Source organism: Mastacembelus armatus, chromosome 17, assembly GCF_900324485.2.
Source record: "Mastacembelus armatus chromosome 17, fMasArm1.2, whole genome shotgun sequence".
Classification (NCBI taxonomy): domain Eukaryota; kingdom Metazoa; phylum Chordata; class Actinopteri; order Synbranchiformes; family Mastacembelidae; genus Mastacembelus; species Mastacembelus armatus.
In genome coordinates, this window is record NC_046649.1 from 13,342,984 (window position 1) to 13,370,479 (window position 27,496).

Below are 27,496 nucleotides of genomic sequence, written 5' to 3' on the forward strand. Positions count from 1 at the left end.
CTGTCTTCAATGTGCCTCTTTGTGTGTGTCAGTGTCATGTGTGTGTTTCTGTGTCTGCGTATGTCTTTCTGTGGCCAGGTTATGTCTGACGGACTGTCCACTGACTGGGAGGTCCTTTAACCACACAGTGCAAACATCTACAGAATGGGGATTTTACATTGACTTACATTCATTTCTTGAAGAAATTACCATAATCTTACCCAAAACCACTACTTGCCTAACTCCAACCCTCACTCTAACTTTAAACCAAGTCAACATGTTAAAATTCAATGGTGTCTGCTCAAGGAGTCCGTACATTGTAAGCATATAAATAGGTTTTGGTCTTACCAGTGTGAGTTCTACTTCTTATTACCTTGGGATGCTTTATTTCTGATAAAGGTAAAATCGACTACATTTCATCATTTGATGTAACACACTGTTGGTTCTTATCAAGAGCATCTACTCAGTGCATTTCTTTATGAAAAAAAAAAAACATCCCCCTGCATGCAGTAAATAATATATTACACAGATTTTACCCTGGAGAAGAGTTGTGTTAGTTTAAATAGAATTATCAATTAATTTGGAAAAGTTATGGAATATTCAACCTCTAAAAGGTCTCTAAAATGCAATACATTTTTGAGGGAAATCAACATAATATATACAGTTATTGAAAAATGTTATAACCATTTTAACACAATTACAATTACAAATAAAAAAAAATACCTGGACACCCTATCCTAACTCATTTTCTGTAATAACAAACTCCTAAAAGACATAAAAGCACAAATTTGGGATGCTTTAGTAATCACGTCCCTCTTTTAAAAAGTTTTATCAGTAAGCAATGACTCAGCAATGGGTTTAGCTCTTTTTATATATAAACCTGTCCCATTTTATGGACAACACACCCAAAATATTTGGTCATGTTTGATCTCTTTCTATCTGGTGGCCTATGTGTATAGTTAAACTTTCCTTGCCTTTCAGCAAAAACAGAGCGTGTATGCACACACATACACAGAGCCATGCACGCATGCTTGCACGCAGACACAGACGCAAAATCTTCCTTTTCAACTCGAAATAAATGTTTATAGCATTCCGAACATTTTGTGTGTGAGACAGTATGTGTGGTCCTGCCTGCACCTTGCATGAGGTTTGAGGTTAAGGTTTTTGTCTCCTGGTGTGTGGTGCAGAGGGATGTGTGCATGTCAGTGATGTCTGTGCATGATAGTGTGTGTGCATGGAGTAAGAGAGGTGAGCTGAGGAACATCCATGTTTGCTCTTGAACATAAGATGAAAAGATAAAGACAAAGAAAAGAATAATATCTTGATTAAATTACTAGATTCAAGCTATTTAGGACCAAATACTATGGGCAGATAATGCAGTAGGTTGGTGATGTGGAAATAAACAATGTTAAAGTGAAGGGACATGGACAAAGCAAGAAAAAAAATGCATTAGTAAGTAGATGGGAGAGCTCCCACATACCCAGGTGTGTGAGAACCAGCCTTTAAAAAAATTTTCAATGTCCACTTTTCAAGTAAAAGTAGATAGTTTAAAGTTTGACGCAGGTATGTTTGGGCTGATGGCTGTGGTAGCTAGTTTTCAAAGTCTCTAATCTATCATGCCACACCCATATCTAACACAAAGAGATGCCATAGTAAATGTGGGAGACCAAGGGAGGACAGAGCAAAAGCTAAAGTGCTTGGTGTTTCCTGTGAAATCTACTACCATTTTGCACAGGAGGCAGAGTATCATTTCAAGGGTTTCTGTATCCAAAAGAAAATAGATGCATATGCTTGTGCAACACAGGTACACACACACATTCACACACACATTTACGCATTTGCTCAAAATGGTGAGAGTATTTTGTTTCAGTAGTGCAGCCTCCTCGGAGAAGAGATAAATCATAGCCTCATGGACAGCAGTGAAGACATTTTTAGAGCCCTTCGTTAAACCAGCGCATTTACTTTCTTCCCATATGGCAATATTCACAGATGCTGCTTGGAATGACACTTATATACAGTGAGTAGCAGGAGAGGAATAGTACACAGGGCCCATTATTTTCAGTGCTACGCATGAAATTTTATATTCTATCCAGGAGGAGAGCATGAAATGGAAATGCTTTACCACAAAAAGTAAAAAATACTCAGGCTGCTTCTAAAGGTCATGGTATTTATAGACATAGAAGACTTAATGGTGAAGCAGTGTAAATCCAGATAGTGTAGTGATATCAGATATACTCTGTAACATGCTCTTGAGATTATTTGAAATTGTTGGGCAAACATGCTCTCACCAAAATCACATGACTTGACAAAAATCAGGTCATGTTCTTTCATCTGTGGTGTGCCAGCACAGTGTCTTGATCTACAACTGTAACAGTGAAGCAGATATAAGAATGGGAGTGGATGTCTGGCTACAATGCTCCATTGGCTGTAAAAATCTAGGTGCAGAAAAAACAGACCCCCACCTCAAGAAACATTTCCAGGTTGTTTCTGAGCGAAGTGCGGACCAATTTACTTGTCATGCTTCATAGCAAACAACAGAGGACTGACCACTAGATGGCCTCCAGAAGTGAATGTTAGACAGTGTTTCAAAAACAATGCTTACACGCAATGTTCAAGATATATAGACTACAGAGGTTCAAGAAATGATTGATGCTCTGCTCCAGTTGTTAAGGGAGAGGGGAGGTGATACACTGTATGCCTTTCAATTTTATTACACCATTTGTGAAACCACTGGGACAGATACATCTAATCCTTGTAAAATCACTCCAGGTCCTATCATTTATAGCTGCAAAGCTGATTATTTATTACTGTGATATAATGAAAACAAAGTCCTTTGACTATGTATCTTAGTCTACACTAGACTGTCCAACATCGCAAGTGACACGTAAGTAAGTAAGTAAGTGTATCTTACACAAGTAAGATATTACTCCCTTTATTGGGGAGTTTCTTGGTCTTGACCACTAATATAGTTACTCCATCATCACATCTCATCTTGATATGCAGCTTTTATGTTCAATGAGATGTCATCAATCATGTCTTCAAATGTGGTCAGTGACACACATAAACATGTGGTGTAGTCTACAGAGTAGAATAAAATGAAAAGATGCAAAGAAATTCTCAACTTTTATTGCCATGTCAGTATGCTTTAAAGGACTAACCTATTATTTCTTACAGGTGAATCTATTATATGGTGTCTCTAAGTACTACAAGTACATATATATATATATATGTACTTGTAGTACTTAGAGACATATATACATATATATATATATATATATATATATATATATATATATATATATATACATACATAACTATGTAGATATAGGCTATACTCTTGAAAGTGTGTATAAAATTCTGTCATTGGGATCTCAAGACTTTCTGCTTCCAGTAGACCTAGTAAATGGGCGCCATCTGCTGGTCTGCTAGAGGCATTGCTGTTAACTTGGCAAAGCACTATGGAGATGAGCTTTTTATTAACCAAAATCTAACTGGCAGATTAAATATTTCTGATAGGACCACTCACTTCTGTCACACTCGTTATATTTTATTTCCAGCTTTTATTGTGTAGTATGCAAAGACTTGATCAAATATAGACATGCATTTAATTTACAACTTGAAACAACATAACTTTGTTGTGCTTGCAGGTGAAACTACGAAAAATTCCTAGAGTTCACCATAAGTCCTGACCTGACAGAAATGTCATGAATCAAACTTAAATGTACAAAATCCCTGTTAAGTTTAGCATTAATGTTTGGACTAGACTACAGCAAAGAGATGTGCTGCTTAATTATTAAATGTGTGTGCTGTCTGCTCTGAGGGGGATTCTCTCTGGGCATGATGTGACTGACCTTGTTGCTTTCAACCTATTCACACTTCTGCCTTGCTTCACTGGTAGATGTCACAGTATCAACCACAGGATTGAGAGAGAGAGAGAAAGATGGTCGGTAAACATTCCTAAACTGGTTGCTACTTACAACTTCTGCATTTACGCACACATAATACCCCCGCCCCAAAAACATACACACATGCACAGCAAGTCACAGCATCCTCACGTAGATACTTGGCAAAGCCATAGTTAGGCAACTGCTTCTCCATTGTCAGACCCCTTAACTCCCTCCTTGCTTCTCCCACTCTTTCTCCTTACTCCCCCTGCTAGCTGGCCCCACTCTTTTCTCCTGGTTGTCATGGAGATGGCTAACAAAGCCATCACTTTTACCAATTTCCTCAGAGACAGGTGCTGGCACAATGACTGCTTCCTTGCAGGCTGAAAGGGGAAGGGGCAAGAGGGGTCCATGGGAACTCCAGGCGGACACTCTGAGGGCTGTCCAAGTGTCCTCCTCCTCGGGCCTTGCCGAGAAAAGAAGGCTAATTTGTTGTCCCTGTTTTCCCAGGGAGGGGGGATGCAGGAGGAAGGAGGAGGGGGGCATCAAGTAAGAGAGAATGAGTCAGAGAGAGTATATACAAAGGGGTGTCCACCAGTTTTCAAAACAGACCGCCTAATATCAGTCTCCTCTCGCTTTCTCCTGCCAATGGGTGGCAAGGTCCTCCTTTCTCCCCTTGTTCCGTCATCTCCTCTCACTTTAGCTATTCTCCTGCTACAACTCTCTGGGCCTGGAAACAATGGAGAGTCATGGCATCATGACTGCAAGATGTTTCAATTTAGCTTTCAGCAAGCGTTCACTTCCCTCTTTGTATGGTGCCTTGTGTATGTGCAAGTGTGTGTGTCTGTGTCAGGATTGTAATGTCACAAAAAAAAAAAAAAAAAAAAAACCTGAGCAGTACACACATTTCTTCCAATCACTGTAACTGTGTTGCCTAATATAAGTATGACCATAAACCTTACCCATAAAATTTACTTTTGTTTGTTACAATTGAACAATTGAATTTTACATAAGAAAATAAACTGATATTGCAACTGCAGATTTGACAATATCTAAGTTAATAGCTGAATAAAATAATTAGATTTTGTTTAGACAAAGTTATTTACATTACTACTTGAAGCTAATGTTTTCCTTAAGTCACTGTTCCCTTTTCAGAGCTTGGCAGACAGCCCAAAAGAGGGGCTGTCTGTTGGCACAGCTACAAAGTATTTATTGCCCCACTAAGAAGAGAAGCCATGGGCTTTTAATTTGAGGGAGGTGTGTGTGTGTGTCCATACATGCGTGTCTGCTTATAAAATTGTGTGTTTGTGCATGTATGGGAGCCCTTGTTTGAATGGACCATACAAATGGTTTTGTTGGTGGCACAAAACTTTTTGAGGTAGCATGTAAAGCACTTACCTTTTGTAAACGACACGCCATTCAGCTGCAAAAGACCCTAACGGCTGTTGTATGTGTCTGTGTGTGTCCATGGTAGACCCTTTGTGCACATTAAGGTCTTGCATTTATTTCCCTCTTGCCCAGTGCATGCTGGGATAGGTTTCTCTATGATCCTGTCCAAATATGCATTTCAAACAAGATGGCTGTATGAACTGACAGATGTACTGATCAAAAGAAAATAATCATTCTGATTGGTGAAAATGGCATGAAAATTGTTCAAATTAATTTGAAATCTCATATTTAATGAAATCCACTGGATTTTGTTAAATTTGGATTTGGACATTATTTCAATTCATTACTGTAATAAGTTTTAAGAATGTATTTATTTTATATTGAAACAAATTACTCATTTGTTAACTTTATTTAGTATGCAGTAATGCACAAACATTATAGAACAATTTTAAAAACTAAATTACCTAATTGCCATTGGTTAACATACAGTGTATGCAACCTCTTAGAAGCCCTTGCTCTCCTTTTGTTTTACATTTCTTTTTAAAAGAAAATTTCTTCACGATTTTCAATTATATACTGTACATATTATAGTACATGTCCTATTAAATTATTTTAGGAGAGGACATAAAATTTTTTAGTCATCTAAGCTTTAAAATTACAGCTACTGCTGTTTGCCTGTGCACAGCAGAAGAAGCCCTATTAGGCTACATTTACTTCAGCAACTACATTTCATATACAAAACATTTAAAAAATCATTAAAAGTTTAAACCTTACAAAGCTTAAATTTTTATTTTGCTGTGGGATTGGCACATGGTGCTTGAACACTATGTGCATTGCAGACTGTGATGGTGTCTTTTTTTTTTAAAACTACCACTGGGGGTCACCAAAGTCAGACATTTTTTTAAATTTTGCATTTTCAAATCTTTCAAGTTGCTTCAGTCCTGTTACTACACATTAACACTGGTATTTTTCATTTCCTCTCATTTTAATTTTTTTTAAATTTTAAAAGTATATGCTTTAATGAAACATGAAATATTCCTAAGATAAAATTTACATTTTCTATTGCAAATTATGATTCTAGATGTGACATTTGGGCAGGGTGCCCAAGCAGACAAGTTTAGATCTTGGTTGTGGTAACACACACCACCTGACCTACAGGAAGTTTATCAGCTGTGAGGGAAATCCTCATGTGTCATGCTCAGATCTATGTTTAGCAACTATCCAGATTGAAATTCTAGACTTGTGGTTGAAACAGAGCCAGGAAAATGAATAACGGAAGCCAATAGCTTCCATAACAGAGGCATTTAAGTCTTCCACTGATAAAAGTGAGGATATTTAAGAGAAAACACCACTCCACCTGAAATCCTCAGGCAGGCAGAGGAAAAGCACTGGCTGAGTATTAATATAACACCATTACCATGATTTCTAACTCATTTTGCATCCTGTTGCCAGGAGGTCACAGGAGGTTTGTTGGCAGGATTGTGTCATCTCATATTATTTCACACCATGCATATAGTCTTGTGTTATACTTCCTCTGAGCTGCCACTTAATAAGCGCATGTGTGTGAGTGTGACATATGGCTTTCTTAGGCCTGACACGTGTCTTACTCTCTGAAGCTTATGGTTACTGTTGCTACAAAATAACAAAACACTCACCATGACAGGAAAAGATCAGTGAGTAAAATTAAAATCATACTAACTATACTAGACCAATACCTTAAAACAAAGTAAATGTGATCAATATAGTTTAGTTTTTTAAACATGACCTCCGACAAAAGAAGGTATGAGATAAGCCATAAGTCAGTGATCATTTTATCTGTTGTCTGGGGACCACATGAAAAATAACAATAGTAATTTATATTATTAGTAATAATAGTAATAATAGTAATTTTTATAATTTTATTATTTGTTAGGAGTTGACTTTCCTCAGCTAATGACTTTAAAATATGATTTCATTTATTTTAGGTTCTTAAGAGGAAAATAAAAGAAAAAACATCCATCCATGCATCCTCTATACCCACTTTTTCATGAAAGCCAGGGTCACAGGGATCTGCTGGAGCCTATCCCAGCTCTCTTTGGGTGAAAGGCAAGGGTACACCCTGGACAGGTCACCAGTCCATCACAGGGCCACATAGAGACAAACAACCTCACACACTCACACTCACTCCTATGGGCAATTTAGAGTCACCAATCAACCTAACATACATGTTTTTGGACTGTGGGAGGAAACCAGTGTAAACCCACGCAAGCACGGGGAGAACATGCAAACTCCACACAGAAAGGCCAGGTTGCAAACCCACAACCTTCTTGCTGTGAGGCAACAGTGCTAACGACTCATCCACCATGCTGCCCAGAAAAAAAACATCATTCCAAATAATTATAATTCATTTCCAGTTCTGTCCAGTAGATGTCAGGAAAACACCGCTATAGAAATTAGCCTTTTTATTATGACATGAAGTTATTTTCATGATGTGAGGCTCAAATACTAACGAAACTATAAATTAATTACTTTTACTTTGTAACTTAATCTAAACTCACAATTAAATATCCAGTAGTAAAACTTTGCTTTAATAAAAGTCTGCTAATTTTTTTCTGCACCTGTGCCTGTAAAATGCAAGCTATGCTGTGTCAACTGGTACACTTCTATAGCTATATTGTAGCAGCTAGAGTAGATACTCTGGAGAAAAGGGCAAATAAACTTAAGAATGAAGTGAAAAACCTTTTCCTCTGTAATTACCAAGGCAAATCTTCTTTTCTTGTAAACACATTAATAATCTCTATAGAATATCCACTGTGTCATCTAAGCAAATTCAGGCCAAGCTGCTGTCTCCTTTCAAACATTCATTTAATGATGACTGGTGGAAGATAACATTAGAATATGAGTAATATATACCATTTTCTATTCAATCCATGCCTTTTTATTAGGTATTATAACAGTCATGTAAATCCTGAGTTGCAAAATGATTCACAGTAGGAAACAAAGGCAAGCAACACATACTTTGTGACTTATTAATTGTCAGAGGAACTGCTTCAGGCTATTTCTGCTCATTTGGTCAGTGATGACTGCCTTTGGTTTACAGTTACATTGCTTTAGTCATTAGGGGGAGGCCTTGCACTATTTTCCTGTTTGTTCAAGCATCCTTTTTGTGTGCAGTGTGTGTTGCCTGACCCCCACCATTCTTCTCCTCCTTACTGGCTTACTCCTTCTTGTGCATTAGGTTTCCACTGAGGTGACATAAGACAGTGCAGTGGTCTGTCTTCAGTCTTCATCCAAGGCAATACAGTGATGCATTTGTGTGCAAATATAATTCTTTTGGCTGTATAATATCATTAGTTCTCTTCAGCTCTTGTTCCATAAATGTGTTTTATCTGCTCCAGTGATCCGGAACCCTAAAGAACCAAACAATGACAGCTGTGATCAGTACAGATCCACTGCACAGTGTTGTTGATACTGTAAGCCTGATTCAGCTGGGGAGCAATTGGTACTGCATGTATGTCTTTACATAAGCAGTTACTATCTCATTATGTCTCACTTGCTTTTCTCTTCATGTTTATTAATGAGAATCTAATTAATGTTGCCAGTGCAGCTGGCCTACATATACAATTTGGCTCACATGCTTAATCACTTTTAGGAAATTAATATTCAGAAGTTCACTGTTCTTATAGCATGACCTGACAAACAACAAATACATCCATCCATCCATTATCTATACCTGCTTATTCCTTAACCAGGGTCACAGTGATCTGCGGGAGCCTATCCCAGCTCTCTTTGGGTGAAAGGCAGTGGTACACCCTGGACAGGTCACCAGTCCATCACAGGGCCACATAGAGACAAACAACCTCACACACTCACACTCACTCCTATGGGCAATTTAGAGTCACCAATCAACCTGACATACATGTTTTTGGACTGTGGGAGGAAACCAGAGTACCTGGAGAAAACCCACACAAGCACAGGGAGAACATGCAAACTCCACACAGAAAGGTCCTTCTTGAATTGAGACAACAGTGCTAACCACTCCCTCACCATGCAAACAACTAATACAGCTAAATAAATACAAAAGCTTTGTCCTTACAGAGGCATATATAAAAAATTTCCCTTCTCACCCCTATTGGTGGTGTGTGTGTGTCTTCCTCAATCTTGGGTCTTCTACCAGAGGCCTGGGAGTTTGAGGGTTCTTCGCAGTATCTTAGCTGTTCCTAGCACTGCGCTCTTCTGGACTGAGATCTCTGATGTTGTTCCTGGGATCTGTTGGAGCCACTCTCCCAGTTTGGGGGTCACAGCCCCGAGGGTGTATATATATATATATATATATACATATACATATACATATACATATACATATACATATACATATACATATACATATACATATACATATACATATACATATACATATACATATATATATATACACATATATACATATACATATACATATACATATACATATACATATATATATGTATATGTATATATCCTGAAGGTCTTTCAGTGTTGTGTGAAGATTAGTATTTGATGATGTTATTTCACATATTTGTTTTACTTGTCTCATTATTGTAATGACCCATCTCTTTCCTTTGCTTTGACCCTACAGAGTGAGTCATAGACACAGACAGTGCAAAGCTAAAAAAGCAACATTCAGTCCCTCACTCTGGAGATTATCTGGCTGCACTGCAGGACACAGCAGATGTGGAGTGCACATGGACACACACACATGTTTGCTTTCATTGTTTGTGGGAACTTGAAATGAACTGATTTACATGGTGGTGACCATCCTTGATGAAAGTCGAGTCCCTACAATGTAAGTGTGTAAACAGGTTCTGGCTCAGACAATGAGAGCAATACCAGGTGCACCCACACACACACACACACACACACACACGCACACACACACAAGCACACACACATTCTTTCTCACCCAGTATAACACTGGCAAAATGTGTGAATCATCTGCCTCAGGCTTTCAAAAATATCTGTCTGTGTCACTCTTATACAAATTACAAAGCATCAGCCCAGAATATTCAAAGTGCTTGAAGTAAGGAACGGCAGCGGTTCTACTTACAGTAAATTGACAGTTTGGTAAAGCCCAGATGCGTTTATATCTGCAGTTTAATCTGCAGACTTACAGTGATGTGGTGATGTAATCCGTAATGCGTTATTATGTATCTGACACTTTAACAATGATTTTTAATGTCAAATTTGCCTTTCTTCTTTGCTTTCTTTGCTTCATATTTTATATCAAACTCCTACTTTTGTTTATGCATTGTTCTATTCTAGTAACATACTTAGCAGGCAATGGATCCACACAGAGGTCAAATATAAAACACACTCACAGAGACTGTCTAAATACTTACAAAGACTTAAATGCTACAGATGTTTTTGGAAAATATAGTGAAAAGGGGAGAAATAAACACTTGATTTATTTTGTGAGCAGACTTTGCCCATTTAAAAAGCTACATGCTACAGTAATTGTTTTCAGGTATGAAGGCAGTAAATTGCTAAAAGCAGACTTACATCAATCAAACTACGTCTGTAGTGTGTCTGCTGTGTCATGTGCAGCACACAGATAGCCTGAGAGATGACATCATAAACTGAGGACAGAGTGCTGCATGAAATGTAAGTGACAGGGGAATGGAGAACGTGTTCTTGTTAGCGAGGAAGAAATAGGGCATAGGGTTGAGGCCACATGTGGGTTCAGCACAACAGCTGAGTTATAGGTGACTGCCACCAGGTGAGCAAATAAATCTAGCCTCTTGACTTAATGTTTTTTTTTTACATACTGCAGACAATCTACATCAGCAATCATAACACAAAACTTCACATGACTTTAGGCCAAAACCAGTACACATGCCAATTTACATTTAGTTGGACAAATAATTGCCAGTATATAAAGTGAGTTTTTCTTTTACAGTTCAAGTGGATCATTCAGTGTCAGAACCATGTTACTTGGCATTAGCTTGAAACATGGTGCTTAACAAGCACAAATCAATACCCAGTATAAATATAAATTGACAAATACTGGGTTCAGTAATACCACTGAACTAATTTTTAACTCTCTTTAGTCTATATCAACAGGATGCAGGGGAAGCTGTTTCAGCAGAGTACAAAAGCAAACAGGAAGTCAATGCTGTGTTGTCTGGAAATTTCAGAGAATTTCATGCTGTATGGTTTTCACCATGTTGTCTTTTGCTGGTGTTTGTATTCTGTTTGTCAGCTGAGAACTCATTTGCATTCATGAACATTATGTTCCTCAATCTTAATTTAATTTCACTGTTTGGCAATTAGTTCTACTTTGTTTTTTGTTTTATATTTATTATTGATTATTATCACTGGTCTGGATTTGTTGCACTGATTGATACAGTATACATTTATTCTATATTCTTGCCATATAGCTTCCTATATTGTTCTGTACAGTGGTGACTTTATATGTAAAGTCAGCCCTGCCATATGAAATGTTTTCATACACATACACTCTCAAGCTCACTCTCCCTTTCTCTTTGTGATACACGCATACATACACACACTCACTCTCTCTCACACACACGCACACACACACACGCACACACACACACCCTCACACACACGCACACACACACACACACACACACAAAACCGTCAAGCAGTAGATTGATTGCTCTATCATCTGGCTGTTTTCCAGCATGCTCTCTTTTCTATTATCCCACCACTGCAGCAGTGTGATAGGAACAGGGTACTTTGTTAGTGAACTGCTTCCATGTACATAAGTATGAGTACATGTACTGTATATGCATTTCTAGAACAATGCAGTTTTAGTCTGACTGTGTGACAATTGTTTCTTGTTATTCAGTTATTAGAAGGTTAAATCTACTGCTAAATATATTACTGCCGATTCCCGTGTTTGAATAACCTTTGTTGATTTCAGGGAAATAGTGACAATATTAGAGGAAGTAAAGGCTACAGGCTAACGTGCTACAGGCTACAGTGCTCTAATACTCATCTTAGCCTACATCCACTTCATGTTCACTCATTTTTAGTCTTATATAATACAGCATGCAGTAATTCTGTCAGATGCTTTTATACAATGGTATTAAAGGCCCTTCTACAATGCTCTGGGGATAGTTCAATCTGCCAGTGTGCTAGAATTTCATTGGTCCAAAAGTACTGCTTACCATCTGTTGTCATTTTCTGTTTCTGGAGATATTAAGTCTGTTCATATTTTGCATTACATATACTGATATGTTTACAGGCGACGTCTAAAGTTTACTAGTCAGAACTGACTCACGGCGATCACAAACAACAAAACTGAAGATAATACTAATGTACCAAAATGATTGGTAACGTAGATGTCACTGTCATGCAGACATTAATAATTGTCCATGTGAAATAGCAGGAGTTTTCACTGTGGGCTGGTGTGAAATGCTCCAGTATTACTAGATGAATAGGAAGTATGCACCCTAAGTTTATTAGATGCACTTTTTGTGTTGCTATGAATAGAAAATGCTGCACTTCACAAAGGCAGTTAATGAAGATGACACAATCCTTCTTGTACATGTTATGTAAGAATGTCTCTGTTGTTCTCTGTTGGCAGGTAATTCAGCTGTGGCTATTCAAGAGGAAAGAACAGGGGCTGTAAAAGCTTCTCCATCAGTTCAGTACTGAAAGTGGAGTGTTGTCACTTCAGTGTTCTCACTCAGCAGCTCTAACACTACACTATTTCAGTAGCATACGGCACTGTACATTTTTATAAAACGTATGTAACTGTATTACCGGTATTTGTTTACATAAATTTCAGTGCAGTATATGACACCTAATAACATTTCAGTTTCACCTTAATTTGTACTGGTTTATCCATTTGGGGTATAATGTACCATTCATATAGTTTTTGAAAATGCAAGTTTTGTAAATATAATTATAGCAATTCACCAGAATAAACTTTAAGTGGATTTAAAGACTGTGAAGGACTCTTGTTTTAAGTGAGACCCTTGAGACTGAAATTATATGCCTGCAATAAAATGAGAAACTTGTTTGTTTTCCATTAAGAGAAATATATTTTCATTTTGATCAGCAGGTACTTTTGAGTTTAGAGAATATAACCTGACCCTGGATATGTTGTCTTAAGGATTCATTATATTAGTGCAAAAATAATTCTAATGTGGAATAGTCATATTTTTCCTCAGACTGTTTCAAAATACAGTAATTCAAAGTTTCAGTGTCTGTGATACTCATCTTACAAACCTTTATTACATCAAACAGTATAACATTTTAGAGTTCAAAACTCTTTACAATAAAAAAACCAAAGACATACTCATCAAACACCAACTTTATTTTAAAAATGCTTAACTGATGAAACTTAACTTCAATTCATGCAAAGAAAATGTCCATGTTGGGATAATTAAAGCCACATAAAGTCCTCTCTGCACGCAAAATGTCATTTCCTAACGTACACAAACACACCTCAAAGCTCACACGGATGTTTAGGGCTGAGTTTTGGGTGGTTGCTGTGCATTTTCCTTCTAATCTCATTGTGTCTCTTCAGGCCTTTGATCATTGGCATTTTTGACATTCCAGCCATCTGCTGGTTTCTCATTTGGATGGCGGCACCCCAGAAGCACTAAACTAAACAGACTGCATGCTGCCTCCGCTTTTATTTGTCTGACGGTCAGTGTCTTTAGTCAGAATGAAAGAAAGGAACAAATCAAATCTTAACTTTATGCCTGTGCCAAAGCTTTTACAAAAAAACCCACTTTTAGCAACATATTCCATTGTATGCTGTGAAAACACAACCTAAAGTGATGAACAATCATGGAGCGAGCACAATGACACGTCAGATTGGAGATTTCACCAGGTCTGAACCACAGACACAGTGTGTCACAGTCGAAAACACGTTATTAATCTGAAAGTGAGAGTCAGTGGGTCAGGTTTTGAATGCTGAGGGGACAACAAACACCTCAATATCATTTTTAATGGGTCATCACTACACATATTAATACAACAAAAACGGAATGATGAGCAATGAAACACTAGTTTAACGTCAGACTTTTTCCATAAAGAAAGGTCATGTTTGTTTCCTCCCTGGTTTGTTAAATGTGAAATGATATGATGTGGTTGAGACAGGATGTCAGAAGGTCATACAGTGGTTCTGTCACTTTCACAGTTTCTCCTCATGTTTGCTTTTATGTTTTCTGTCACTTTCTTTCACATTTTTTTTAGGGTTTATTTTTTCAAGTTAGACAAATGTTAGTACAGTTCTGGAGTTGTATTTACCTAGAAAGCTCTGAGAAGCCCATTGTCGGAGACTTTTCCAGTTAGCTAGTGAGCACAGTGGGTGCTACTAACCAGTGGTTATTTTCCTCGGGAGTTCGTGGAGATGAAAACATAAATAAAGGAGGCATATGTTAGTCTTACATTCATCTAGTGGCCACAGGCAAAACTCTAAATGTATGCCATGCTCGTTCTAAAACTGTCTATTCTCCATGTTTGTGATACCAACTTTAATAAAACATTTTATTTGAACTTTTTTAAACTGCTTCCAAGTATCCAAATAGATGAATAAATAAATACATTTTGCGTTTTAAGTGAGATATCCAGTGTTCATTATCAGATGTTAATGTTTAAGCAGTTCCAGGAAAAAAATATAAAAAAGAAAAAACAATCTGCTTTTACTATAAAACACTACAAAAAAAAAAAAAAAAAAAAAAAAAATCCATATAATCAAAACTACTCCCATAGCTTATCTGGAACATCTGTATGATGAATACGTTTCACTATTTTATCTGGTGATAATTTCAAGGAAGGCTTCTAAAGGTCAGTGTTCAGGGGAGATTTTACACTGCAAAATTTGAATGACACATTTTATACTGACACGTTCATGAGAACACACTGATTAACACAAACACGTAGTCTCTCAGTGTTGCTAAATCTGACCGCGTGAGCGTCACGCAGGGCATGGCTTGATTTCCTCTATGCTGCTTAGAGCAAGGTATTCATGTTTCTGCACATTCTGTTTGGGAAGTGTTTTTTTTTTTTTTTTTGTATAATTTTCTGAGTACTTACAGGAGAGCATGAGTGTGTATTCACTGAAAGAGAAAGTGTGTAGAATAGAAATCAAGGGATGACATAAAGAGAGAGAGAGAAAGCAAAGCAAAAAAAAAAAAAAGGCTCTTCAGGCAAAACAGTGTGCCTGTTTACAAGAATCAGATACTATTGTGTGAAATGTGTGAGCGTGAGTCTGAGACAGTCAGAGTATCAGAAAGAAAAACAGAGAGGTAAGATAAGGTAGTGGAAGGGGAGGAAGAGAGGCAGAGGAAAGAAAGGGTTGGGGTTTCCTTGCCTCTCCCTTCTACAGCCTAATGACAGCAATGACGCAGGCACTAGAGATGATACCAGACACATATGCACACATGCACTGTGCAACTGCAATTGCCCCAAACCATCAGCCAGCATACTGCAAACCACCCACGGCTGCTCGACTGCATCACTCTCTCCTCTGCTTTCTCCTTCCCCATGGGCAAGTTCCCTCACATCTCTCTCTGTTTCTCTGTGTCATTCTTTCTCTTTCTGCATACACAGCATCATTCCATCTCTTCTTTTTTTTCCTCTGTTCTCTTTCTTCTGTTTTACTCTCAGCCTACTGTTCTGCTCCTTTTATTCCTTCATTTTCATCCCCTCCATCAGTGCATTCATCATTTATCAACTCGACCCTCTATCACTAATGTGTTTGTGTGTGTGTGTGGTTGTGTGTGTGTGTCTACTGTTTTTGAACTGAAAGATGAGACAAATATATTGCGGATTTATTGCAGATAAATCATATTAATAGCACATGTTCCAACATGCCAGTGTGCACTTGCATGAGTTTTACACACAACCAACCTCCCTCAACACTACATATCAGACCTGTGGACATCAGGCAGAAAATTATTCTCTACTTAATAAAATTGCAGACAATAGACCCTCTCCCCACAAAGCAATTGACTAATCATAGCTTAGCAATCATAACTTGTTGAATTGGATCTTTCCATGTGTTAACACAATGTGCAAAAGGAGAAACTCTTCATTTAAAGAGTTTGGAATGTTATATATTTTTCTGGCTTTCCAAGACAAAAACATGAGCGCAAAGGAATATAGGACATGGGAATAAAGTGAACAGCGTGTTCATCCAATGTGAAATGTGAACATTATCATGGCCGGGATACCACCTACACTAGTAACAAAACTAGTGTTACTCATGGGGTGAAGGAATATTCCACTAGCTAATTAAATTTTGCAGGCTTAGAGCTTCTGTAAGAAAAAAAAAGAAGTGCAGTGTACATGATGCAGGTACTGTATCCCCAACACATGAATTCTACATCATCAGAATTTAGGGTAACACCACCCCTGTTAGTAAGACACCTTGACATTCAGTAAACACACAAGCTACTCCTCATCCTAAAAGCTTTTATTTTAATTTAACATTAAAAGTTAAACATATTGCGAAAATACGTTACTGTACATTGAAATAATGGATGAATGTCATCGTCGTAACTAGCCTAGGCTGTCTAGCATTACAGTATTTCATATGAAGCATTCAAATGTATATTTAAGATTCTTCTTACAGGCAAGTTGTTTCTAAAAAGTTATTTTGGACACATTTAATTGTCAACTAATTAATGAAGCCAATTTAAATTTATAAAGGTGTTTGTTTATTTATCAGATAGGGTATTCCGATAAATTTAAGTTTATATACAGGGTTTGGGCTGATGTGTATGGGTACTTTATCTGTGTTATGTGAGTTGGCTGATATAAGATTACCTGTGTTTGGGCAACACATGGAAAAACATCATTGTTGATGCTCCCCAAGGTGGAACATTGTGAGGTGACAGAAGTGGTGACAGACAGGTCACGTAGGTTACAGCTCTTGTCTGATTGAATATTTCTTATGCTGTGGCTTTGTAATGGCAAAGATGTGTACAAGTGTTTTATCAGTCTGTTTGTAACATGTAACCACACAGCATGCTCTAGTTGTTGCAGCATTGGGTGTGTCATGGATGAATGGGTTTTGTGGTATGCCTCAAGTTACTGCTCATAACATTTACTGTTTCCTAGGTGAATAAATAAGGACAGCGTTGCAAAAGAACATGTGATGGTACAGCTCTCATCATGTTAAAGTCTTTATTTCAATGTGCAAAAACAAATGCGAGGTATTCATTACTGTGACCTTCATCAGGCAACCAAATAGCCTGCAAGTGCAAAAAACTAGTGAAGAGAAAGGCAGACTGCTGTAATGACAGACACTGCCTTTCAAACATGACGCATAGACCACAGCCAATTAGCACATTGAGTGCGTTCTGTGCTGCATGAGAGGAAATAATTCTCCCCACCAGCAGGAGGTGGTAGTCCATATCATTCAAAAAGGGAAAGTGGAAGACCTATATTCAAGACTTCTGTATAGAAACTGTAAACAAAGCTGCATTTGCTCACCATTCTCATCCTTTCCTCTCTCACCACAGTTTATATCTGCTCTAAGTGAAAAAATAGCTTTTGAGAAGCTGCAAGTGGCACTGGTGTTGTCAGCCTTTAGTCATTTGGTTGTGGAAGAAAAATGGAGGTGAAAAATATTGAGCTTGGTGCCTCAATGGCTTTATTTTCACCTAACTCAGACCTCTTTTACCGGTAATTAAACACTGGACCTGTGATAGCTAGCATACAGTTAGTTTAAGCATAATATTTAAAAAGTGGTTGTGAGTATATAGCCCAAAAAAACTTAACTTGAGGTCTATCCACTAACATTTTACAGTTTGGCTAAAGTACGGAATTTCGGTCATTAAAGTAGTGTTGTTCTATCGTCTAAATCAATCTGCATCTCCAATCTGTACTTAAACATAGATAATAATTAGGCAAAGTAAAGATTTTCTTTCCTTTAAACAAGCTTTGGCTTAGAGTAAATGATGTCTTTTGGCTTAGATCTACCTGCACTGAAATAGGGGTTAACTTAAGGGTTACCTTGGTGGCACCTTGGCTCACAATCTGTTACCTACTGCTGACCTATTGTAATACTGCTTACATGTTACAGTTTAATCTTTTGTTCTTATTTCCGACACTGTATTCTAATAGGGATAGACACACTAGATTATGTCTTTGTGTATGATCCTTAGTTATCTGACAAAGAAGGCCTTTGTTTCCTTCTAAAATCCCTTTACATAACATTAGTGCATTAGTCTAAATCTCTTTCTGTCATATTCTCTCCCTCTCTCCGTTATTGCACTAGTTTTTATCCGTCAAAACATTTTATCGGTCTGCCGACTGCTTTGTACTGCTCTGGAATGAATTCAAAGCATAATGTTCTGCCTTGATAAGATATGAACCCTATGAGTCAGCTACAGTAACATAATATTATTGCACATACTGTAATTCTAGAAGACATTTATGATGTAAAATATATCAACAAGAAGGGGGTTTCCATCTTAATATCCTGTCTTAGAGGAAGCATGGGATATACAGCAGAAAGGGAATTTATGACTTGATAAATACTGGCTATGTGAAACGGAACTTTTGATTTTGTTGTGCTCTGCTAAAGAACAGTGATACATGAGTAGTGTCAGTAGAGTTTGTTTTGAGTTATTTATGACAAAACCACAGGATTATTTTCCTTGCAAACAACAGACAGAAATACAGACCATAATCTCATGTGAGATTAAACATGTATTTAATTTAATATTTATTAGACAATTTAGATTCCATAGTGAACAGCTTAACCCACACTCAAAGCACACATATTTAGCCATCCTTGAAAATCAAACTAGATTTGTTAATGCCCACACCTAACTGTCAAATTAGTTTAGTGAGGCCAAGTTAAATCTGCTATTTTGGACTCACTAAGACTCATAACAACAGTCTAATCAAGAAGTGGAGTGCTAGTCAATCATCATATCTTTAGATTTACATCCCTAATGAATCATTACTTCACTCAAGTAAAATAAAAAATATGTGGCTTTCAAATGTGATGCATCTGATTGTTGTGAGCTACAATTAGATGATGTATAGCAAAACTTTAAGGTTATAGGAGAAAGAAAAATGAACATATCTGTGAAGTCTCTGTGTGAGGGACACTGGAACCGGCACAGTGCTGAATATGCATCAGGGCTGGCTATGTTACAAAAGGGGAACTCTCACTTTCAAACAAGCGAGGCCATACATGTACCCAGATATGGACATGAAGGGTGTCTGCATTTATAACAGCCACAACCCTCAGAAGTGTGCCAGGGAGCGCGGGAGAGAACAAAAGCAGAGATTAACTGAGTGAAAAGAGGTGTCCCTCCTCCCTCTTTACACACACACACACACACACACACAGACACACAACCCTGAGCCCTGACCTTTGAAGGAAGACGACAGATGGGTCGTTTTCTTTGGCCAGGTCCCTGCTGACAGCTGTCCAGGATATAGACAGATGAGGTGGGGTGTGTGAGCTAGAAATGAGCGTGCAGGGAGACAGTCAAAGGGCTAACATTCCCTGAAAGAAAGAACTGAAGCACACGCAAATTTATATGGGCACTATAATGGACACACGTGCAGGGAGGCGGCAGCCCGCGCCTAATCTTGCATTGATATAGACACATCCATATTCAAAAACGTTTCTGTCGGCCGTTGTCTGTCCATCTGCCAGCCTCCTTGACCCATCATCACTCCTATCCTAATGTAGCTTTTCTCTCATCACTTCAGAGAGTAGAATATGGAATTGCTTATTCTCACATCTAAACCCTGTAATTCCAATCATTTGTTTTGTGTGTTTTCCACTCAGAGTTCATTCTTGTAATTCAGGACGCACAGTGCTTCCCCACCATGTGTAGGGTTTTCCCATTTTATCCTGTCTGGACATATCTGTGCATGTATGAGAGACAGAGTGACAGAGAGATCAAACAGGAAAGAATTTAAGCATTTTTGGCATCAGACCCCAGCCTTACTGTACCTATAGTGAAGTTGTTTTCAGACCATTCTTTTCTTTGCTGTCAGCCCCTGATTTGGAAATCTTACAAATAAACTTTGTATTAGCAGGCAACCCCTGTCCAGTCTACCTAGTCTACAACATTTGTTGACTTTTTAAATTATTAGGTCATTTATAAATGAAAGAAAAATTTAGATTAATTTTCACATTTAAGTAGCAGCATCCCAAACAATCAGTTATTTCTGTCTACTTTCATGTGGCTGAATTTTTATCTTCCTTATACTTTTAGTCATTTGTTGTACATATGGCTGTATTTATATGATTATGACTATATGTCTATATAGTCCACAGTTTCAGCCCCTCCTGTTTAATGGAAAACCACACAAATTGTGTTTCCCAAGAATTCTATAATCAATCGTGTACATTTTTGTAAATTCTGTGGCCTCCTTTTTGTTTTCACTTTTCTAAGTACAGGCCACACCACTTCCTGATTCTGTTTTTGCATTCTATCTGATCCAGAAACACCAAATCTCCATCTGGTGATGCTGCTTTCAAACAGAAAAAAGCACAGAAACATGCTTGTCCTGCATATTTATTTTTTTTGTTTATCTTTTTAAAACACATTTTTGTGAAGCTCGGCCAATCTTTGGCTTTACACAGTGAATGAAATAATGTGAAAGTTACCACTAGTGTTGAAGCCACAGGGAGTTATTGCCCCTAACACTATGGTTATTTATGACCACTTTTAGCACATTTATGCTGTATGCACTGCAATTGTACTATATTATTCAGTCTTTTTAGCCTGTTTTCAGCTACTAGTTGCTTTAAGCAAAAAAAGAGAAAAACAAATCTCAGATTAACTAACTCATACTGTTATAAAAGTGTTCTGACAAGCCTTATAGCCTATTGCTTAAACCAGACTTCCTGGTTCATATTTCATCTTGTCATTGGTAGTCTGCTTGTTAGTGTTCTTCTGCGGTGAGAAACAAAAAAAAAAAAAATAGGTTGAATAAATTTCCTGAGAGCACAAGGGCTGAGACGCTTTGAACCTACAGAACTGTGCAATGCTCAGAAGCATGAGTTTTACATGAAAACACAGTTTCACTGGTGTTATGTACTGTATTAGTTTAGGACTTCATGTGATCATGTAATAATGTGTGTCTATTATGCCTGTGTTTGTATAGTGTTTTTAGATGTGTGTTTTGTGGGTGTGTGAGAAAGCATGGCTGTTTACCCACAAAACTGGAATTTAATCCATGGGCACATCCAAAACGCACCAAGGTTACATAATAGTAAAACAAAATGCTACAGATGGAGCCAACAGAGGTCAAACATGGTTGGGTGCTGAAATTCTTTCACACAAGGGTTGATATTGAAACACTGACAAGACTGAAACTGATAAAAGCTGTGAGACAAGATGACAGCAGCAATACATCAACATTCCTGCTGTGCTGCAGACTCCACATCTGAAATAAATACAACTTCATGACGAGTAAAAGGAACATATAGAACAAGAAAAAAAAGAAGTTTCTTTGTAGTGGTTCCAATTTTTTTTTTTGTTTGCAGCGCTCACTGACTGTTGACAGTGGCTGAGTGTTTTAACCCAACCACTCAAAAAAAAGATTTTGAGCCTTCTTTTCCATCTTTACCAGTGTAATTTCCTTGACTGAATAATTTTCTTTGATTAAGAATAGCTCAAGATCAGCTTATATTATGTCTTGTTATGTTGATATTTTGAAACATCTTATATATTTGCCTTGGGATGCCAAATCTCACCTTCAGGTTCAGGTCATCTTTCCACCTCCTTTACGACAGTGTCTACTCCTATTGGAATCTGCACTTTTCTCATCATAACCATATATACCTCTAAAAACATCTATATAGATATGGCCACTGTGCTCTAAGGACCAACAGACAATCTTCTCATAAAGGCCTTTCTTGGATTATTGCCTGGTCATATGAGTGTGGGAAACTAGTGTGTTTTCCACAGTTCCTTTGTCTGATGTGTTTTAGTAATCTCTATTAGAAAAGCACTACTTATTGATTGGCCTTGATCCTGAGGCTTGTCCCAACCTGGAAATCATTATCAGTCCCAGTGTACCAACAGTGGAGCGCAAAGAGATAAATCGTGCATGTTTCATGATTACTGTGCCCTTTGAAGAATCTGTTAATACTGGAAACACAGAGGAGAAAAAAAAGTTTCCCTGTGGGATGCTTTTTATTGAAACAGGTGGTTTCTTATCTTCAGTGAGAGCAAATTGACTCTAAAGTCTGGTAGGTGGCATGGGGATTCACATAAACACACAACAGAGACACAATAATCACACAGAAATCTTTGGGCATGGAAGTGCAAAGCAACAGATGGGAAACTACAGACTTCTCTCTAGTGGCACAAATGAAAGTGACAACTGATATAGCTTACACACAAGCACACATCCAACACTCTGCTCCTGTATCCTGTAGCAGAACACTATTTCTTTTCACAGGTGCATACACAGACACACATTGTGTACACAAAACCTCTCCAACCATTTATTGGGCCAATAACGAAAGACGGTTTTCCACATTTTTCACTTTCTCACAAGCTGCATTCCAGTTGAAAAACAAGTGGCTTGACTCTGCCTACCAAACCTTAAATGTAATATAAATGTAATGTAGATTTTGTATTTGGAATTTCTTGGTCTGGACATTATAAACCTTTTAAATGGCCCTCTCCAACTAAGCAAAATGTTTAAGTTTAGTTCAGGTTTCAAGATGCGTTTTGGTATGCTGCAATATTCTTTGTAACCATCTGACATGACCTGTCCTATTCAAATTTAAAGCAATAATACTGAGTTAATTGTACCTTAGAATTAAATTTAATTTTGCTGCAGCTCTTGCACAACATTGTATAATTAGGTGTGAGTGATTTGATTTAAACATTAAAAATAGAATTGCAACAGAAGAAAAAGCACTATTTTTGGCATAGAAGCACAAAGCTGCTCTTCAGACTGTTCAGTGAACAGCTGGTTTGGTAGGGCATCAACACATTCCTCTGTGTCTCCCCCCTCTATCTTGTCTTCTCAGGCAGGCTTTCTAAGAGGACAGGTGTGAGCCTATTGCCTCCACACATGCAGACAGCCGGGGATCGGGATTTCAATAATGTCATTCAGTGAAGCTGAATAGAAGTCAGTAGGGGCCCTGCTCTGTCCTGCGCCTCTGGTTGACAGATGAGCAGCCGGGTCTTTGTGCTGAGCCGAGGGGCCCCGGATCACTCACCAGAGAGGAGGAGATGATTGGTGGGTTTATGGGGGTTTTAGCAGTGGCAATAACCAGATCTTGTGGTCTGTTAGTTAGTTAGACAGAAGGAGGGGGAGGAAGAGCACTTGCAGTTACGGTTTGAGGCTGGAATACTGGCAGGCTTAAGGTCATGTGTCAAGTTAGTGCTCACTGCTTTTGTCATAGCAGATGGAGTTTTTTTGTGCCTCAACTTATTGTCTTTTTCTGTTATGCAGACAGAGTGCCTCTTCAAGAAATACATGTCTGTAAATTAAAATAGCAAAGTAGTATGCTACATGCAGTTAGCTTTAAGCCAAGGTGTGATAACTGCTTGGTGAGCTTTTTATAGGTAACAATTATGTGTTTATGATAAAAAAAAAATCCTCTGATGATATGTGCAATCTTTATGCAACACCAAAAGATTAATAATGAAATAAACACCTGATGTCAAATAGCTGAAACTATGTATCAGATTCATGCATCCATAAGGCCAACTCATCTCCAGTTATGCTTCAGGTCAAAGCTGTAAACCAGAAATTCACAGCATCTCTCACAGACTTAGATGAGTCACAGTTCTTGCAGGGTGTGACTGAAAGCTACTAAAACACTCCAGCTGCAAAGATCTCAAATAGAGACTGATTTATTAACGACATGAAATTGGCTGTTCACATGCACTGTAAGTGGGATTGTGTCAAAGCTTACTCAGACAGGTCCACTGAAGAAAAGCAATGCATTCTGTTGAATCTGAAGAGCAAGAAAAGAAAAGGGTGAGAATGAGAAAGAAAGCAAAGGGAGTGATGTCTAATAATGGTTTACTAATGTGCATAATAACCATCTTCTGGCACTAAATGCTATAAGATAACAGGAACTACATTTAGACTTTAACGGCTCTGAAATGCATTGGGCTTGACTGTAAATCGACTGATTGCAATGTAGTGTACAGTGTGGCTTCTCTGAGCTTCTTGCTATGATATTATAATGGTCATGTTCCCATTCATGTATTAGTCCACATTTATTTTTCTGCAAGGTATTCCTTTAAATTTGTAATGAATGAAATGCATTAAGAATGCGCTGATCCATTAGCCAGAGGATGATAGCAGAGAGAGGATGGCAGGTGTTGTGGTAACCCGTTATGAAGGCAGATCACATCTGAGCTGTGACGTCATTGTACTGCTCTATCTTTCCCCTCTCTCTCTTTTTCTCTCTCCATGTTTTTGCCTTCTCTTTGGTATTCTGCTGCTGCTTACTCCATCACTATATTCCCTGTTTGTTTTGAAAAAGCATCAAGAGAGGAGAGTAGGAGAGAAGAGACAGACAGTAGGGAGCAATGGAGACAGAGAAAAGGGTTGGGCTGAAATTGTGCATCCTAGCATCTGATTTCTATTCACCAAAGAAGTACCTCTGGGAACTGCCTGTCTGTGTCTAAATGCATGGATGGTCAGCTGGCTGCTTGTAAAGGAAGCTATTATATAGCCCTCCTCCCCCTGGTATCTTCCCTTTACTTGCTCTCACTCGTTGGCATGCTGAGAGAGGTAGGATGTACTCCCTCATTCATGCCTCCCTTGCTACCTCCTCATCTAAAATAAGACAAAACAATTTTCAGACCTGTAGATGAGCTTCAAACTATCCCCACAGATATGCAGTTAGATTTTATTGACCTTGGTGTGAAGAAATGCTAATCTCAGTTCAAGACTCAAAAATACATTGCAGATTCCTTTGATTGCGCTCCTAGGAAAATGTGAATATATTCACAAACACGAGGATGCTCTGCGGCAACATCTATTCCTTCACCAGTGACAGATCATTGTGCCTCAATATCTGCTTATTCAGAAATGCAAGGATACTGTTATAGCCAGCTATTCAATTAGAACTGGAGCGACACACTGCTGTACTGTCTCCAATAAAGGAATGCACATTGGCAATCGAGATTCTTTCTAACCTAATTTTCATCCTGCGTAGATCCGCTCTGACAACAGACGAATGACGTCTTTCTGCTGAAGACTGTATTGATTACATGTCTGTTACTCTCACAGGGTGATTCCCTACGGGGAGAATCACATTACTTCAATTATTAATTATATTTGGGGCCATAACAATAATATTTTCACAGTGACATTGGTAATTATTGCATGTTTTTCCCTCAGCTTTATTATATGGCTTTTCTAGCCTGCAACTGTACTTTTCACTCTGACTGCTCTCATACCACAAATTAGCTTAGCTCTCTGCTTCATTTGGGTCATATAAAGATGAAGAGCATGATTAGTCAAGTGTGGGAAAGGAAGTTAACAAATTAGCTAATACCAGGTTTGAGATTAATTAGGCATTTCTCAAATACACTGAAGTTAGCTGGACTTCTTTAGGTAGACCTATTATTCATTAAATCTAAAATATTGTATGTGTTAACTGTCAGTCTTTATGTGAAGGATATAATGGTATTGTGTTGTTGTTGGTCGATGGTTGGTTATTGTAGAGGTCAAGTCATTACTGCAGCAGGCAGAGGGTCAGTCCTTGTTTATTGCACCTGAGCCAAACCTCATCAGCTGATAAATAAACCAGAGGCTCCTGTAGAATGGGATGAGCAGGCTAATGTATTACTTTCATTGACTGTTAATCATTCTCTGGTGTTGGATATGACTAACACACAATGTGCATACTGTGTGATTGACTGTTCATGGATGCTAAACTAACAAACATATCGACCAATGTGAGTAATGTGTTTTTTTTACAAAATACTTAAAGCCACAAAGCTAATATACGTTTCTATGAATACAATCATTTATAATAGTGCATGTGTGTGTGTAATGATTCAGTATCGGTAAAATTTACGTACAATACCTACGTCAGTTCAGTGTGAGTGCAACATGTACTGCACATACAGTTGCATCCTACTGACCAAGTTACAGCTGCTATAGCAACTGGATTATAGCTCTCCCTTTTCTTTTGTCTTCTTCTAAGAACAAGCTGTTCTGAACAAAGCAGCAAATGTCCAGCTGCAGCTCAGATGTCAAGTTTTATATCACCTTTCATTGAGGGTTCTGCAATACTTTCAACAGTCATGTTTTTTTCTGGTTTTGGACAAGGACTTCCATCTTTTTATTCTTGTCTAGTCACACGAAAACCACAAGTTTCATGACTAGAATGCAAGCAACTCTCAAACTTAAAGAAATTTCCACGACACAGGCACAAGTTAGCAACAATTATCCCATTATAATAACACTGAGGTCATGTTGTTATATAGTACATGGAATGACAACATGAACTCTAACAGAGGCACTAATGTTTCTGCAAATTATGAAGTCACTCTTGACAAACATGTTACTTAATTTTTACCACACCCTCCCATCTTAGACCAACAATACACAGTAAGAAGTTGCTTCACCTCAGCTATTTGACTACTTCTAAGTATTGTGGGTGTTTAGTCTTGTCAGGTGGAAAGTGTTATTGTCAGTGGGCAGTTTTATGTGACTCATAGTCATCTTTTTTATTGTCCCTCTTCTTACGGAACTTGCAAATAGTCTTCACCAGCCGTCTTCATAAAGCTGGTGAGAATACTTAGATCATAAAAAGCTTTCCTTCAGAGTAACCTTAGCACATCACTGTGCTTTTGGGCACTATCACCCTTATTATCTTACCAACACTGAGATTAGATATTCTTCTGTATTACCCTGAAGCACTTGCATCAGCTGAAGAATAACCTTCTGAGTAAATGGAACTGATTCCAGTTATGGGTAAAAATACAAGGTGAACATAGTGAATATGAAATATTTTCAGATGGTTTCATGTTTCTTATCCTGTAACTGTTCAGGGTGTATCTTAAATCATTGTATTATGCTTCAATATCATGTCCATTAGTATATTGTGACATATCCACATCTGATTATTTGCTAATTCATATTTTACATAATTTAGTTTAGAAACTGATTTTTGGTTTCTACAAAAGAAGTTCTAAATGAAAATTATTGTTTGATATAAAAACATGTCTTTGTATAAAGTGCATATTCATCAAACTGTAGAGAATCAAAACTTGACATTTTCCAGTATATTCACATGGACAGCGAAGCAGCTATTATAGCCAGAACATAAA